Source organism: Thalassophryne amazonica, chromosome 2 (assembly GCF_902500255.1).
Source record: "Thalassophryne amazonica chromosome 2, fThaAma1.1, whole genome shotgun sequence".
Lineage (NCBI taxonomy): Eukaryota > Metazoa > Chordata > Actinopteri > Batrachoidiformes > Batrachoididae > Thalassophryne > Thalassophryne amazonica.
In genome coordinates this window covers 81421607-81440787 of record NC_047104.1, presented here as the reverse complement: position 1 = coordinate 81440787, position 19181 = coordinate 81421607, and the positions used below count along the sequence as shown (strand labels likewise).

General features: G+C 42.2%; 1 protein-coding gene across 1 annotated transcript in view; it reads right to left on the bottom strand.

The window, feature by feature from the left end:
- Nucleotides 1-19181, bottom strand: part of tacr2 (tachykinin receptor 2) — a 166907-nt gene that overhangs the window by 83543 nt on the left and 64183 nt on the right.

The following is a 19181-nucleotide window of genomic DNA, read 5'->3' as shown; positions in this document are numbered from 1 at the left end:
AATATGCATAAATAGTGAAAGTAGTTTATGAAACGTTCTTCACACTATTGTTTCTGTATGAAAATGTTGCTTTTTTCTTCCCAAAAATGAAGAATTCATTAGTGATACAAGGATGTTTCGTTCAGCTTGTTGAAGATTTAGTTATTGATTTGTTCAGATATTGTTGCATTTGTGAACCTTTGTTCAATACGTCAGACTTGGTAGGTTGAATGAAGGTGGACGAAAGTCAAACAAAATGCTAACATTATGAAAACTAAGCAAATGACAAGAAACCATCGAGAACAAAAGCAAAATGAAATACGATTGAATTGAGGTTGTTGGCGGTGTTCTTTCAAAATTTTCAACATCCATCCATCCATCATCCATCCATTTTCTTCCACTTTATCTGGAGTCGGGTCGCGGGGGCAGCAGCTCAAGCAAAGCTGCCCAGACCTCCCGATCCACACACACACCTCCCCCAGCTCCTCCGGGGGAACCCCAAGGCGTTCCCAAGCCAGCCGAGAGATGTAGTCCCTCCAGCGTGTCCTGGGTCTTCCCCGGGGCCTCCTTCCAGTGGGACGTGCCCGGAACACCTCTCCAGCGAGGCGTCCAGGGGGCATCCGGAAAAGATGCCCGAGCCACCTCAACTGACTCCTTTCGACGTGGAGGAGCAGCGGCTCGACTCCGAGGTCCTCCCGAGTGACCGAGCTCCTCACCCTATCTCGTAGGGAGTGCCCCGCCACCCTGCGGAGGAAACTCATCTCAATTTTCAACAGTTTAAAAATAATAACAAAGCGCCAGCTGCAGGAACGAAGCTGAATAAAGGTTACGTGATGCCTCCGAAAGTCAACAAAAGTCCAGATTTCTTGTTTCGTTTGGGCTCTATTGTCTTTCTTTAGTGCCGTGTGACCAGGGCTTAACGCTCTCAAATCTTCTTCTTTTGGCTGCTCCCATTAGGGGTCGCCACGGCAGATCAATCGTTTACATAGTAGAGAAGCTTGAATCTTCGACTGGACTGAGTTGCTTGACGAGAGGATGTTTCGCTTCAAATTGCAGAAGTTTCCTCAGCTAAAATTCTTACTTTTAGCTGAGGAAGCTTCTGCGATTTGACGTGAAACGTCCTCTCGTCAAGCAACCCAGTCCAGTCAAAGATTCAAGCTTCTCCACTATGGAAACCACCTGGACAACTGAGAACCTTCACAGAATCAATCATCTCCATCTCACCCTGTCCTCTGTATCTTCTTCTGTCACACCAACCACCTCAATGTCCTCCCTCAGCACATCCATAAACCTCTTCTTTGGCCTCCCTCTTCTCCTCCTGCTTGGTGGCTCCATCCTCAGCATCCTTCTCCCTGTATACCCTGGGTCGCTCTCAAATATGAAAGAAATTCAACCTTTTTTGACATTTACAAATTTTTGAAAATTGGTTCAATGTTAAAGGATTGGGATTTTTCCTGTTTTGCAAGATTTTTCCTGACTTTGACCTTTGACCTATGACCTTTAAAATGTAATCAGTTCTTGCTTATCAGGATATGAATCTTCAGTAAAAATTTCACAACAATATGTGAAAAATTGTGGGTCACAGGCTGTTCACAATCAAACAAACTAGAGCACCATGCTTGTAGAGTGAAAACCTGATCAAATATTTTTGATCAGGTGCAGACTGGTACTCACTATCGCCTGACAAAGTTTGATCTGGATCTGATCCGGATTGTGAATTTTGTGGACATTTGAATTTAATACTGAAGAGCCTGTTTGGTGTACATTTTGCATTTTATCTCAATCAAAAGTGCCTCAATCACTCTCACTTTTTCGGTTATGGATTTACCTACACCACCAAAATTGGACAGAGCAAATTTATGCCTGTTTGTCTGTCTTCCAGTTATCAGTTGGAAACCAAGTGCCAAAAAGCAATGACAAATTGTGCATAACCAATGGTCTGTGAAAATTATCTGAAAAAGAATTTAGAAACTGAAAAAGATGAAAAAAAAAAAAAAAACGACCTGATAATACCACAAAAAACTTTGTTTTCAGCGCATGAACAAAATACGAGGTCTGTCCGTAAAGTATCGGACCATTGGCTGGGAAAAAAAAACTGGCTTACCTGGAGGGTTGGAAACCTAATCACCCTCGAAGTACTCTCCTTGGGACTCCACACACTTCTCCCAGCAGTGTCGCCACTGTTGGAAGCATTCCAAAAACGCCTTTTTCGGGATGGCGTGCAGCTTCGCTGTCGTCGCAGCCATAATGTCCTCTCTTGTCTCAAATCGGGTTCCTTTTAATGGTATTTTAAGTTTTGGGAAGAGCCAAAAGTCACAAGGGGCCATGTCAGGGGAGTAAGGCGCCTGTTGAACCACCAGAGTCTGTTTTTTGGTCAAATAAGTCTGAATTAAATGAGAGGAATGAGCTGGCACGTTGTCATGCTGGAGGCGCCAATTTCCTCCGGCCCACAACTCCGGTCTCTTGCGCCGCACACTATCACGTAGACGACGGTGGACATCCCTGTAATACTCCTTTGTTATTGTTTGACCCTGTGGTGCGTACTCATGGTGTACCACACCACGGGAGTCAAAAAAACAGTCAGCATTACCTTGATGTTGCTGCGCACTTGGCGCTCCTTCGTCGGTCTTCGCGACGTGGAATGCTTCCACTGTGACGACTGAAATTTGGTTTACGGGTCATACCCGTACACCCAGGACTCATCTCCGGTGATTATGGTGTCCATAAAGCTGGGATCAGTGTCAATGGAGTGCAGCATGTCCTGTGAGACTTCCACACGGAGGTGCTTTTGCTCCGCCGTCAGCAACCTCGGCACGAACTTCGCCGCCACTCCTTTCATGCCCAAATCGTCCGTTATGATGGAATGTGCCGAAGTCTTGCTAATGTCCACTTCCTCAGCAATTTCTCGGACAGTGCACTTTGGAAACAATCTCGTCATTTTGGCTCGTTGATGGCCGACCGGAGCGCGGCTCGCACTCCACCGTTACGCGCCCATCTTTAAACTGGTTGTAACACTCCTTAATCCGTGTGCTGCTCATGGCTTCATCTCCGAAAGCCGTTTGGATTTTTCGAATCGTTTCTGCGGCTGTCGCCAAGTTTCTGGCAGAATTTAATGCAGTAACGCTGCTCCAAGCGTTCGGCCATTTTCTCACAAGAAAAAATCCGACAAGGGGGGTGGAGCGCTCCTCCCACAAGCCGTGCCCACAGGCGAATGACGTCACCGACAGGCGTGGGGAAACTCACGCATGCGCATGAGGGTTCAGCCTTGACTGATGCAATCGTACGTGATTCAAATCCATTTAATTAAAAAAAAAAATAAAAAGGACCTATACTTTACGGACAGACCTCGTACATACTTGACATTTTATCACATCTAATTTAGCTTATGAAAAGCCACTTCTAACAGGACTTTGACCTTGAAAATGTTTCCAAGGTAAAAATTTGTGGAATTGGAAACTAGTGGGGCAGCATGGTGGGTTAGTGGTTAGCACTGTTGCCTCACAGCAAGAAGGTCATGGGATTAATTCCCACCTGTGGTCTTTCTGTGTGGAGGTTGCGTGTTCTCCCCATGTCTGCGTGGGTTCCCTCCGGGTGCACCGTCTTCCTCCCACATCCAAAGACATGCAGGTCAGGAGGATTGTAAACTTTAAATTGTCCATAAATGTGTGTGCGGATGTGAATGTGTTGTTTGTCTATATGTGGCCCTGTGATAGACTGGCGTCCTGTCCAGGGTGTACACCACCTCACGCCCTATGACTGCTGGAATAGACTCCAGCCCTCTGTGACCCTCAACTGGAGTAAGCGGTTGAAGATGAGTGAGTAAGTGGAAACTAGTGTTGGCTGAGGGTTGTGCTCTACAGTGTTCTAGTTTGTTTGAACAGCCTGGAGCCCACAATTTTTCATATATCGTTATGACATTCTTACTGAAGAGTCATATCATGATAGGCAAGAACTGATTCAATTTTCAAAGTCAAAGGTCAAAGTTGGAAAAATCTTGAAAAACTGGAAAAATCCCCATCTTTTAAATTAAAATAATTTTCAAAAATTCATAACTCCAATCAATCAATCAATCAATCAATTTTTTTTTTATATAGCGCCAAATCACAACAAACAGTTGCCCCAAGGCACTTTATATTGTAAGGCAAGGCCATACAATAATTACGTTTACATTTAACTGATTCCTCTATGTGATCAAAAAAGATCACATATTTTTTCATATTTGAAAGCGTTATGTTGGATGATATCCTTTATTGACTGACAACATTTGATCTGGATCTGATCCCGATTTCAGATTTTGTGGCCATTTAAATGTAGCATTGAAAGCCCTTTTAATGTATATTTTACATGATATCTTTATCAAACATGCCCCAATCACTCTCATATTTGAAAGTGAGGTGCAGACTGGCACTCACTGTTGCCTGGCAAAGTTTGATCTGGATCTGAAACCAGATTGTGGATTTTGTGGACATTTGAATTTAATGAAAAGCTCATTTGGTGTACATTTTGCATTATATCGCATTCAAAAATGCCTCAGTCACTCATTGTTCTGTTATGGATTTACCTACACCAGCAGGATTGGATGGAGGTTCCAATTTTCTGCCTGTTCATCAATCTTCGAGTTATCAGTTGGAAACCAAGTGCCAAAAAGAAATGACAAATTGTGCATAGCAGAGCTAAGGGCCCCTTCACACATAGTGCGAATATGGTTAATTTGCGCATGAAGTGCGCATGAAGCAGGAATCGTGTGCAAAACTTGTAAAATCGTAGCTGCCTTGTACACCTGTTGCTACATCTATTTGCCACACACACATCTATCTGACACAAACGAACAAACTGCTCACACGGCAATCAATCAATCAATCAATTTTATTTATATAGCACCAAATCACAACAAACAGTTGCCCCAAGGCACTTTATATTGTAAGGCAAGGCCATACAATAATTACGTAAAAACCCCAATGGTCAAAACGACCCCCTGTGAGCAAGCACTTGGCAACAGTGGGAAGGAAAAACTCCCTTTTAACAGGAAGAAACCTCCAGCAGAACCAGGCTCAGGGAGGGGCAGTCTTCTGCTGGGACTGGTTGGGGCTGAGGGGGGAGAACCAGGAAAAAGACATGCTGTGGAGGGGAGCAGAGATCAATCACTAATGATTAAATGCAGAGTGGTGCATACAGAGCAAAAAGAGAAAGAAACACTCAATGCATTATGGGAACCCCCCAGCAGTCTAAGTCTATAGCAGCATAACTAAGGGATGGTTCAGGGTCACCTGATCCAGCCCTAACTATAAGCTTTAGCAAAAAGGAACGTTTTAAGCCTACTCTTAAAAGTAGAGAGGGTGTCTGTCTCCCTGATCCGAATTGGGAGCTGGTTCCACAGGAGAGGAGCCTGAAAGCTGAAGGCTCTGCCTCCCATTCTACTCTTAAAAACCCTAGGAACTACAAGTAAGCCTGCAGTCTGAGAGCGGAGCGCTCTATTGGGGTGATATGGTACTATGAGGTCCCTAAGATAAGAAGGGACCTGATTATTCAAAACCTTATAAGTAAGAAGAATTTTAAATTCTATTCTAGAATTAACAGGAAGCCAATGAAGAGAGGCCAATATGGGTGAGATATGCTCTCTCCTTCTAGTCCCCGTCAGTACTCTAGCTGCAGCATTTTGAATTAACTGAAGGCTTTTCAGGGAACTTTTAGGACAACCTGATAATAATGAATTACAATAGTCCAGCCTAGAGGAAATAAATGCATGAATTAGTTTTTCAGCATCAATTCTGAGACAAGACCTTTCTAATTTTAGAGATATTGCGTAAATGCAAAAAAGCAGTCTTACATATTTGTTTAATATACGCTTTGAATGACATATCCTGATCAAAAATGACTCCAAGATTTCTCACAGTATTACTAGAGGTCAGGGTAATGCCATCCAGAGTAAGGATCTGGTTAGACACCATGTTTCTAAGATTTGTGGGGCCAAGTACAATAACTTCAGTTTTATCTGAGTTTAAAAGCAGGAAATTAGAGGTCATCCATGTCCTTATGTCTGTAAGACAATCCTGCAGTTTAGCTAATTGGTGTGTGTCCTCTGGCTTCATGGATAGATAAAGCTGGGTATCATCTGCGTACAATGAAAATTTAAGCAATGCCGTCTAATAATACTGCCTAAGGGAAGCATGTATAAAGTGAATAAAATTGGTCCTAGCACAGAACCTTGTGGAACTCCATAATTAACCTTAGTCTGTGAAGAAGATTCCCCATTTACATGAACAAATTGTAATCTATTAGATAAATATGATTCAAACCACCGCAGCGCAGTGCCTTTAATACCTATGGCATGCTCTAATCTCTGTAATAAAATTTTATGGTCAACAGTATCAAAAGCAGCACTGAGGTCTAACAGAACAAGCACAGAGATGAGTCCACTGTCTGAGGCCATAAGAAGATCATTTGTAACCTTCACTAATGCTGTTTCTGTACTATGATGAATTCTAAAACCTGACTGAAACTCTTCAAATAGACCATTCCTCTGCAGATGATCAGTTAGCTGTTTTACAACTACCCTTTCAAGAATTTTTGAGAGAAAAGGAAGGTTGGAGATTGGCCTATAATTAGCTAAGATAGCTGGGTCAAGTGATGGCTTTTTAAGTAATGGTTTAATTACTGCCACCTTAAAAGCCTGTGGTACATAGCCAACTAATAAAGATAGATTGATCATATTTAAGATCGAAGCATTAATAATGGTAGGGCTTCCTTGAGCAGCCTGGTAGGAATGGGGTCTAATAGACATGTTGATGGTTTGGATGAAGTAACTAATGAAAATAACTCAGACAGAACAATCTGAGAGAAAGAGTCTAACCAAATACCGGCATCACTGAAAGCAGCCAAAGATAACGATACGTCTTTGGGATGGTTATGAGTAATTTTTTCTCTAATAGTTAAAATTGTATTAGCAAAGAAAGTCATGAAGTCATTACTAGTTAAAGTTAAAGGAATACTCGGCTCAATAGAGCTCTGACTCTTTGTCAGCCTGGCTACAGTGCTGAAAAGAAACCTGGGGTTGTTCTTATTTTCTTCAATTAGTGATGAGTAGTAAGATGTCCTAGCTTTACGGAGGGCTTTTTTTATAGAGCAACAGACTCTTTTTCCAGGCTAAGTGAAGATGTTCTAAATTAGTGAGACGCCATTTCCTCTCCAACTTACGGGTTATCTGCTTTAAGCTGCGAGTTTGTGAGTTATACCACGGAGTCAGGCACTTCTGATTTAAAGCTCTCTTTTTCAGAGGAGCTACAGCAGCCAAAGTTGTCTTCAATGAGGATGTAAAACTATTGACAAGATACTCTATCTCACTTACAGAGTTTAGGTAGCTACTCTGCACTGTGTTGGTATATGGCATTAGGGAACATAAAGAAGGAAACATATCCTTAAACCTAGTTACAGCGCTTTCTGAAAGACCTCTAGTGTAATGAAACTTATTCCCCACTGCTGGGTAGTCCATCAGAGTAAATGTAAATGTTATTAAGAAATGATCAGACAGAAGGGAGTTTTCAGGGAATACTGTTAAGTCTTCAATTTCCATACCATAAGTCAGAACAAGATCTAAGATATGATTAAAGTGGTGGGTGGACTCATTTACATTTTGAGCAAAGCCAATTGAGTCTAATAATAGATTGAATGCAGTGTTGAGGCTGTCATTCTCAGCATCTGTGTGGATGTTAAAATCGCCCACTATAATTATCTTTAAATGTGTGGTCATTCGCACTATTACATGACAACAGTCGGCAGCCGTTAATATTTGGGTTAAGGTCAATATTCCGGTTTCTGAATCATTAGAAATAACCCATTTACATGCTTAAGCAGACAGAGTTACTCCTGTATACATGGTCATGGTATCATTGGAATATCCCCATCTAAAGAGCGATGCGCGTCTTCCACCGGTGCTTGATTTGGCGTTCGTGCAAATCCTGCTTCGTGTAAAACCCCTCACTACACACTTTATACACTTTTCTCTCCTGTGTAAACACTCTCTTTTTTCTTCTGGGTGAGAAGATTATAAATAGACACACGAAGAACACAGTGCGCGTGCTCACTGCCTCCGGGGGTACGGATGCGGGACCCGCAAAGAATCCAAGTCATGGCCATGGAGCTCTGCGGCTGCGGTATACCGAGACCCTGCAGCGCTGTTGATTTTTTTCCACCAGAAATCTATCAAAACAGCGAGCGTAGTCTCTGGACCTGTTGCCACAGTTGGCACAGCTTCGCACAGCAGAGAGGGGGACGATGTGAGTGGCCCGCTGCGGCGTTTACCAAGCCCTCAGACTTAGCAAGCGCATCGGAGGCAGAGCAATCGCGGTGACGGGTGCCACAACCGGCCCGCCTGATAAGGACACAGAACACAATGCGCTGTTTATCTCTGCTTCTGTGGTGTCCGGTGGGCTGCGTGCGCCGCATATAAGTAGTTGCCGTACTCAGAAAACCAAGATTCGATGAGCGTTTATACGATCTGATATTCGGGTTAGAAAAGGAGTAACCCAGGGGTCTTATTTGGGTTTTTAAAATCGGAATATGAGCATATTCGGGTTTTTACATATTCGGGTGTTTACATGGCCGTGAACAACCGGGTTATTGCTAATATTCTGGTTATGAAAGGGTTATTGGCTGCATGTAAACATAGTCACACATTGTCATACTCGCAGTGAAATTTGCCTAAGTGCCCCACGAGTGTGGCTTTGGTCTGTGCGCTGAACTGACGGGGGTGTGGCCGCCGACAGAAGCAGGTGTGGAGATCTGTCCTTCTGGACATCCCAGCTGGATAACACGTACTATGTTTGGACGGACATGGGCTAATAACTGCCCACTGTGACGCACGTGTCTGCTTTCTGTCATCACGTGGACATAAATAAAAACATATATCGCCTGGCGACGGGCTGCAGTGTGCGCACGCTGCAGCCCCCAGGTTGAAACAGACCGTCAAATCTGACTGTCACACCACCCATGTGAGCACTGTTCCACATGACGTGGTGTCTGTCCTGTGGTGTGGTGTCCACAAGATGCACGTGTTGGGCAGAATACGTGTGTGCGGCCGACTGTATGCACCAGACCAGTAGATACGGACATGAGAAGAGCGAACTGCTTCATCATTCATGTCATTTCTTTGATGTCTGTGACCATGGGTCATTTACAGAGAAACAAACAGATCATATTTGTATTGCCCACTTGATAAGAGGGATTCAATATAATGTGATATTTTTATATGGTGTGTGTTTCTTGTTTTTTTCTTTAAATACGTCCATGTCCTTCCTGATATGAGGCAGTTTCCCACATCATTTACAGGACAGCGATCATAGCTCACCGGTAAAGTTTCTGACTGGCAATCAGAGCTTTTGGCACAGGTTTGATTCCCGTAAGTGGCATGTAATTTTTATTTTTTAATTTTCACAGCAGCTGCACAATGTGTGACCACATTGGGTAGCTGCTGTGAAAAACTGCTGTGTTCTCATGTGCATGTAACCGTCACAGCATGTATTTTTAAAATTTTTTATTTATTTTTTCTTCATAGCAGCTGCGTGATGTGTAACCACATCGTGCAGCTGGTGGAACTGTGTTCCCATGTGCACGAACCATCGCACTGGTCAAGCAACATGCACGCCTGCCCGTCAGCATGATGTTTTGTGGTTCGCTCATACAAGCTGCCCCGACGGGTGTCACCCTAAGTTGTACATATTCTCACTAAGTGGGAAAAGGCCCTAACCAATGTTCTGTAAAAATTATCTGAAAAAGAATTCAGAAATGGATAAAGTTGAAAGAAAAAAAAAAAAAAACACCTGACAACACCACAAAAAACAAAACAAAACTTTGATTCAAGTGCATAAAATAAATACACACTCCTTACATTTGGTCACATCTAATTTAGCTTATGAAAAGCCAATTATAACAGGACTTTGAAAATTTTTTCCAAGGTAAAATTTTGTGGAATTAGAAACTAGTGTTGGCGGAGGTTTGTGCTCTATGAGTGTAGTTTTTGTTTTTTATTTTTAATAAATTTGCAAAAAAATAATAATAATTAAAAAAACCTTTTTCACATTGTCATTATGGGGTATTGTGTGTAGAATTCTGAGGAAAAAAAATTCATCCATTTTGGAATAAAGCTCTAACATAAAAAAAAATGTGGAAAAAGTGAAGTGCTGTGAATACTTTCTGGATGTGCTGTACAGCAATAAATTGAAAAAGGTACATGTATTTCACAATAACAGTAAAAGTGCAATGTGGAAATAATATGTTTAAAATGGTCCCAAAATGGTGTATACCTCCAAATCACAGCAAAGAGACTAGAAATATTATTAGCACCCATGTAACATTAATAGTTTGTTAAATTCACATTATAGGTCTTGTTTTTTTACTCCATACAAGCAAAATAAAGAGATGGTTCAATGAAACCTTTTCTGGAACAATGAACACTGCTATGTGCAGCTGCTGGGTTGTTCAGTATTTACAATTTAATGCAGTTCAGCAACCAAAGACCTTGTAAATGTATGTCACGTTACTTTACAATTTGTGTCAGAAAGATGTTGATTTAATGCCATAATTCATGTTTGACGGTGTGGTTTTGTACTGTATTTCATGACAGACTAGTGAGCTATGATAATGAGTGGATGTGTTCAATGTCTGTGTGGAGAATCTGTGGGTGGGCCTATTACATGCTTCATGAGATACCATCAGCTGTGAGACAAACACCATGGAGTGTGTTTTCCCAAGCATGATGAAGCATGCAGGCACCTCTTTGCTTACAAGCCCAGTGACCGGACAAGGCCAAATCCAAGGTGGGCTTATGGCTTATGCATCACCAGACTGTGGCAGATAGATGGATATTTTCAGGAGATGAGGTTGGACCATAGACCAGCTAGGTTGGTCATCACTGAGGACTCAAGCAGCTCCACAAGGCATAAGATTCAGGAATGCACACCATCATTTTCCTTAACCTGGTTTATTTCCATGGTGGAAATGTTTTCATTTGTTTGTCTGTTTGTTTGCTTTCTTGTGGAATATCTCAAAAACACACACCAATTTCAATAAAATTTGACAGCGAGATAGACCTTGAACCAAGGAAGAGCTGAATAAAGTTTGATGCAGCAAAATTTAACTAAATTACTTAAAGTACAAAAGTAATTACTGACTGTGACTTTGTGGGGTAACAGACTGGGTGCAAGACATAGAGTAAAAGGAACTAACTTAACAGTAACTTACAGTAAAGAAACTAACAGTGATGGGTTTACCTGAGACTAACACGTACTTGCACCATGACATCATAAAGTAAAACCTTACATTCTGGCCCTATGACCTCAGAATGGAAAACTTAATGGTCTTGTTCTCATGACATCAGAAAGAATAGTAAATGGACTGCATTTATATAGCGCTTTCCATCTGCATCAGAAGCTCAAAGTGCTTTACAATTAGGTCTCACATTCACCCATTCACACAGACACACTAACAAAACCGATGTCAGGCTGCTACTATGCAAGGCGCTCACAACACACCAGGAGCAACTGGGGGATTAAGGACCTTGCCCAAGGGCACTTAGTAATTTTCAAGTGTTGCTGGGTTTTGAACCGAAGATCCTGTGGGCTGCAGCCCAACACATAACCACTAGACCATCACCTCCATCATCACAAGAAAAATCTAATTCTATCCTGACGACATTGTAAAGTAAATTCAACATCATCAGGTCAAGGTTCATTTATTGTCTTTTCAAACGTAGTAAATGAAAGAAATGAAATTTCAGTACTCAAGGCCCGGTGAAGGCATGACAAGTAAAATAGTTAAAAGCAGTGGTGGGCACAGATAACCAAAAATTAACTTCGATAACAGATAATCAGATACTGAAAAGTTATCTTTGATAAAGATAAACCGATAAACCACCCAAAAATGTATCTGAAGTTACAGATAACTGATAACTAATAAATTCCAGTATTGTCTCTGGTATATTTGCAACTACTAATAAACTGAATTTGAGTTTTAACACCACAATCGCTTCTGGTAGCATCAAAAGCGACAACAGACCCAAAAAATGAGCCCACACGTCTGTCTTTGAACATCTTGCCCCTTGCTGGAAGCTCTTGTTTACTACATGGCTTCCAGCACAGGAGCAAGCTGAGAGCAGCCACAAAGCCCAGCCCTCTACCCAAATCACAACGCTCTGGTCAGGCAGAGGTCTTGGAAAATAAAGCAGTGCTGACTTATGGTTTGGATTTATAAATAACATTAATACCGATAGAATAACTCCATTAATGTCAATTCTGTCATTTGTACAAAGTTAAAATATAACATATATCTTTTAATGTTGAATAATGCACTAATTCTGAGGTTTTGTAACAAACACAAACAGATCGCAAATTATTTATTGCTGTGACGCCACTCTGAACTTCACACGGTTGTATATGCTTCTTTTATTTCTGTTTAGCACTCTTCTGGTTATTGATTGTATCTACTCTGAATGTTATTTAACAACAGTTCTGTTGTGAATCGCTAGCAGTTAGCATTCGCTAGCAGTTAGCATTCGCTAGCAGTTAGCATTCGCTAGCGGTTAGCTTTCGCTAGCTAGGTCAACACCTCCCCTCTCCGTTGTACTTTTTATAGCTGTTTCTTTCTACCCGTTTAATACTTCTGTTCATTTTTCAGTTGAACTGCTGTGAATTTTAAGTAATTTTTACTCCTGTGTAAATCTTAGGAGCGGCTAGCGTTTTCGCTAGCGGTTAGCCTGCGTCAGCTATTTCTGACCCTTATCATTTTTTCATTTCATTTTTTACACTCCTGTTAGTTAATTAACTGTTTAGTGTATTTTATAGCTGCTGCTTTTTTACCTGTTTAATACTTCTGTTAGTTTTTCAGTGTAACTGCTGTGAATTTTAATTCATTTATCTGCGTCTGTGTGAGCCTTAGGAGTGGGTTAGCTTATCCATTATTGGTTAGCTCGTGTTTGCTTGGCTACATTTTTGAATTTCTTAGTGCACAAAGTACAACTACTTATTATACTTTACACCCTCCGTAAATCCTGCGTGATGTTGGAAGATAGGGTGGCTCTCTTAGAGAGCCGTGTCCGTAAGTTAGAGCAGCTTCTTAGCGCAGTGGAGTTAGATGTTACGGGCACTCCAGATGAGGTTAGTGTTGGGCCGGCTAGCGAGCCCATTAGCATCAGCTTAGAAACGCCGGCTGTGGAGGACGGCTTTCGGACTGCGGCTAGGCGGAGGAAGCCCCATAGGGGTTGGTGCCCGGTTGTGGCACCCCGATCACACTCGCCAGTGCAAACTGTGAATCGGTTCTCCCCCTTGGATTTGCCAGATGTGAATCTCTGAGCCCACGAGTGACTTCCACTCCTGTCTCCAGGCCGAAACACCGGACTTTAGTGACAGGGGATTCCATCACCCACAAAATCAGGTTACAGACGCCGGCTGATGTTAAATGTATTCCTGGGGCCAGACCTCCCGACATTGCATCTCATCTTAGGGTGCTGACGCTGCAGAAGGGAAGACAAACAAAGGAACATGACATGAGATATAGTCACATAGTTATTCACGTTGGCACCAATGATATCAGGAAGAAGCACTCAGAGGTCACAAAAATGGACATAGAGAGGACTTGTGACCTTGCCAGAAAGATGTGTCAGCATCGATTAATAGTCTCTGGTCCCCTCCCCTCCCGAGGTACTGATGAGGTTTTAGCAGGCTGACATCATTAAATAGGTGGCTGGCGCAGTTTTGTGGACAGCAAGGCTTTAGCTTTATTGATAACTGGCCTTCGTTCTGGGGCCACCGTGGCTTGCTGATGCCAGATGGCCTCCACCCTACTGGGGAAGGCGCCCGCATCTTGTCTGAGAACATAGATAGAGCTCTACAGGGAGGGTAACATTAGGAATCTACAGCAGGCCACGGAGCAGGTGATTAGAGACCCTGGCAAAGCTTATGACAAATGTGGTTGTGGAATCCATTAGCTTAGTGGGAAACTTAGTGCAGAAAATCCACTATGGTGATAGTGCAGTTTATTGCCAGGGAGGGAATTTCAACAAGTTGAGACTGTGGCATGCTTCCATAGTCGTGTCCATAAAAATCATAGAGGGATATGCTTTCCAAACTTAATACCCATTACTATATTGGATGATGTTGAAATTGAGGATGGCCCAGTGGTTGTTCCAGCAATAGTAAAGATTTTGTGTCTGCTACCTACAACGCACGTGGAATGAATGATTGGGCTTTGTGAAACCTGGCTTAAACCTACAGCTGTCCTCCCCTTAAATGAGGCCTGCCCACCACCATATACATTTAGTCACGTCCCTCGTGATGCGAAGCAAGGCGGGGGGTGTTGCTTTTATTTATAAATCTAGGTTTACCTTATTAGCTGTTGGGGGTTACAATATCACTGATTTGAGCATCTGATTCTCCGCTCTGATCTGGACATTACACATTGCCAAGGTCAGAAGAATAAAAATCAGTCGTATTACTTACGTACTGAATATAGGCCTCCTGGCCCATATTCTGAATTGTAAGATGAATTTGGTGCGTTCATCTCTAACTTGTCAACTAGTGTAGATACATTCTGATCATTGGTGACTTTAACATTCATATAAATAAGCCTTCTGATCCCTCTGGCAAATCATTTATGGAAGTTGTGGATGCATTAGGATTTCGGCAATGCATTCGGGATTCAACGCACATTAGTGGAAATACCCTGGATCTGATCCCGCAAGTGGTATTGCTGTCACGAATATTGACATCATGCCTCTTACATCAGTGGTGTTTGATCACTCACTTATTAAGTTTACAGTTTTACTGCCGTGTTTAGTGGAACAACAACCTTATATATCTTTACGGTGATGCATCAACTCCTCAACTAAGACTGAACTCGAAGCCAGACTGCCTGATGTCTTAGCTTCACATTTGACAAATACCCAGTCAGTAGACAGACTTGTGGATAGTTTAAACTCAGTGCTCAAAACTACACTCGACATGATTGCACCACCTGTGTTAAAACCGCGCCCCCCTAAATCACAGTCACCTTGGTTCAATGATTATCTGCGTGACCTCAAGCATAAAGCAAGGGGTCTAGAACGGAAATGGCGTCGTTCAAAATTAGAAGTATTACACCTTGCATGGCATGATGCTATCTTAGACTATAAGCATGCATTATTGGCTACAAAGCAGACTTACTACTCTGATTTGATCAACAAAAACAAGCATAACTCAAAGTTCTTGTTCAACACGGTGGCAACACTTTTGCACGGACAACCACCTGTAGTCACTCTCTTTTACAGCACAAGATTTCCTGGATTACTTTGGGAAGAAAATAGAAGACATCAGCTTAAACATATCCCGGCTGCCTTAATCCAGCCACTACACCCTGCAATTGATGTGGGCGCCACTACTGAGGTATTACCTAGATTTACAGAATTTGACAGTATCTCACTAGGCATGCTGACAAAAGTCGTAATGTCAACAAAAGCACAACCTGTTTATTTGGTCCTATACCAACAAAACTGTTTAAGGACCTGGGCCCCACTCTTGGGCCGACTGTGCTAGAAATTATAATCTTTCTTTAACTTCTGGATCTGGTTCCTAAATGTTTCAAATCTGCAGTGATTAAACCATTACTTAAGAAACCTAATCTTGACCCTAGTGTATTGACAAACTATCAGCCAATATCAATCTATCATTTTTTCTCTAAAATCTGGAAAAAGTGGTGTCACAGCAGCTCGTAGACTGTCTTACTGAGAATAATCTCTTTGAGCCACTGCAGTCCTGCTTTTAGAAAATATCATTCTACAGAGACGGCTCTCACTAAAGTGGTGAATGATCTTCTGCTTACAATGGATTCGGACACCACTACGGTTCTGTTGCTGTTAGATCTCAGTGCTGCATTGATACAGTGGATCATCATATTCTACTTGATAGCTGGAAAATCATTTTGGGATTACTGGAGTGCCCTTTGCATGGCTGAAGTCATACTTGACCAGTCCGTTCTGCACTGTGTTTGTACAGTAACACTACCTCTAATCTTTGTGACATGAAATTTGGGATTCACAGGGGGTCTGTCTTAGGCCCCCTGGTTTTTCTCCCTTTATATAGCACCCCTTGGGCACATATTGGGGCGTTTTGGGATTACCTTTCACTGCTATGCAGATGATACTCATTATACAATGCCAATAACTGCTGGTAATCTCGTTCACATAAAATCCTTAGAAGATTGCCTTTGCAGCAGTGAGACGTTGGAGTCTAGAAACTTCCTACTTTTAAACTCTGATAAGACTGAATGATCGTTCTTGTCCAGTGAGACATCGGCATCAATTTGACCAGTTAACACTCAGCCTCGGCTCGTGTGTCATACATCACACTAATGAAGTGAGTAACTTGGGGTAATTTCTGATCCTTGCGTTGTCCTTTGGCCTCCACATTAGAAATTAGTACTAGGACTGCTTCTTCCACCTGCGAAATATAGCAAGATTCGTCCCGTCCTGTCTATGGCTGATGCTGAGACCCTGATCCAGGCATTTATCTCTTCTAGATTGGACTACTGCATGTATATTTTCTGGTTTACCACAGTCTAGCATTAGGGGTCTCCAATTGGTTCAAAATGCTGCAGCCAGACTTTGACACGAAGCAGAAAGTTCAACCACATTACACCCATTTTGGCATCCCTTCACTGGCTTCTTGTCCCAGTGAGATCAGATTTAAGGTTCTGCTACTAACCTATAAAATTATTCCTGGACTGGCACCGTCCTACCTAGCTGACCTAATTAAACCTTACTACCGGCCCCAGGCTTACGTTCTCAGGGTGCAGAACTACTTGTGTCCTAAAGTGAATAAGAAGTCTGCGGGTCACAGAGCTTTCTCTTATCGTGCCCCTGTTGTGTGGCAATGATCTCCCTGCGTCAATAAAACAGTTCAGATTCTGTGGAGACTTTCAAGTCCAGACTTAAGACGCACTGTTTTGCATATGGAGAGAATGTTCGCTCATTTTATTATATTGTGCGCATGTTTTATTATATTGTGCGCACGTTTTATGATATTGTGTGCACATTTTATAAATGTAGTGCGCACGTTTTATTATATTGTAAAACGTGCACTCAATTATTGTCTTGACACGTAAATGTTGGCTATTCGCCCTATTGACGTTTCAATCCCGCAAAACCTCAGAGAGGTCGCCGTGCTGCGAGATCTCAGTAACATTGAGAACTGCATTGAGACGCTCTGATCACGCGGCACTTTAACTGCTGCACACAGACCAACACCATTAACATCGCACATAAACTATTTTTATATTGTGCCTAAAACTCTCGTGAATATATTCTCTGGGTTTATAGACGTTGTTATTGTGTTTATTTTATGTAAACATGCGGAATCACAGGCTGTCCTCTCTCGTATTTTCAGTGGGAGCTGCTGTAGCTGCAATCGCTTCCATGATCATGTCGTTCTAGGGGAAAGTGAAGTTTGCTCTTTAACGTCTGGATTATTGTTCTTTACACACTGTTTGTCCTCTTTGTTCGAGACTAATATATGTCTGAAATTTGGTTTGCGTTTATTAAATTCCACGCAGATTAAATGTAACAGACATGCATTACTTGTTATAATTGTTTTAGCAAGTTTTCAGGGTATCATGCATGCGTCTCCTTATAACGTGACGAAATCATAAAAATACTTTTTTTGTCATAGAATCCGAGGTCTGTTAGAAACGTATCGGACATTTTTATTTTTTTTCAAAACCTGATGGATTTGAATCACGTGTGGCTTGCATGAGCAAACCTTCGTGCTCATGCGTGAACTTTCCACGCCTGTCGATTGCTCATTTTCTGGTAGCAGCCTTTGTGTGGAGGTGTTTGTCGTGCGCTCGGCGTTTTTTCATTCCACAGGAAAAAGGACGGAACGACGTGGAGCAGCGCCTCATAAATTTTGCCACTGGGCGACAGCCTGGTGTGAAACCATTGGGTTATTCAGACGGCTTTCCGGTGATAGATCCTATGGGCATCACACAGATTAAGGCAGCGGTACAACCGGTTTAAAGACGTCTGCACAACGGTGGAGAGCGAGCAACGCTCCGATCGGCCATCCACATGCTGAAATGACCGGATCATTTCCAAAGTGAACGCTGTGGTGATGTGGGACCGTCGTGTGACTATCTGAAAATTGCGGAAGAGGTGGACATCAGCACTTTTTTGGTACCTTCCACTGTGAAAGAAGATTTTGCCATGAAAAGAGTGGCAGCGAAATGCTTTCCTGAAGCTTCTGACGGCACAGAGCAGAAGAACAAAAACGGCAAGCATACTGCACACGTCCCACACAAAGGCTGCTTACCAGAAATGCAATTGACAGGCGTGGAAAAGTTCACGCATGCGCACGAAGGTTCAAGGTGGCTCATGCAAGCCACACGTGATTCAAGGTTGGCTCATGCAAGCACACGTGATTCAAATCCATCAGGTTTTTGAAAAAATAAAAAGGTCCGCTACTTTTCTAACAGACCTCTTATTAATTTACAACTGTCATTGCGTGATTCTCTATATGTTGTTTGATGGCAGCGACTCTCTGGCAGGCAAGGGATTATGGGATACGGTCAATAGGGCGAATGAACAACTACTGGTCTGTAGATGGCAGCAGAGACCTTGAAAACTTGCCAAAACAAAATTCCAGATAATCCGTGTCTGCTACATTTAAGATGCGTGGAATTTAATAAATGCAGACACAATAACAATGTCTATAAACCCAGAGAATATATTCACAAGCGTTTTAGGCACTCGAGTTTAATGCTGTTGTCCGTACAGCCTGATCGAGTGTTTCAAATGCATTTCTCATGTCGTGAACGTACTGAGATTACCCTATCCTACCCATAATGCACTGCTGGCACAGCATATATAAAACCTTAAAATTAGGCGCATTACTTTAAAACTAAAACATATGTCTGATATTTCACTTTATAAAACTTCAGACATGACATAAATTGAAATAACTTGTCCGACATTAGTTGGTTAAAAGTTGAACCATAAGTTAAAAATGTATGCTCTGGATGACTTGGGTGATATTGCCCGTGTATCAGTATGGGGTTAAAATTAGTTTTTTTGGGGGGGGGACCAGTTCTCCTTTGCTTGTCAGAGGATAGAGTGGTTTCTTCTTAAAGCAGCTCTTCTCTGTTTTGCAGAGGGTAGAACGACACGAGCTACGAAACATTTAACAGGT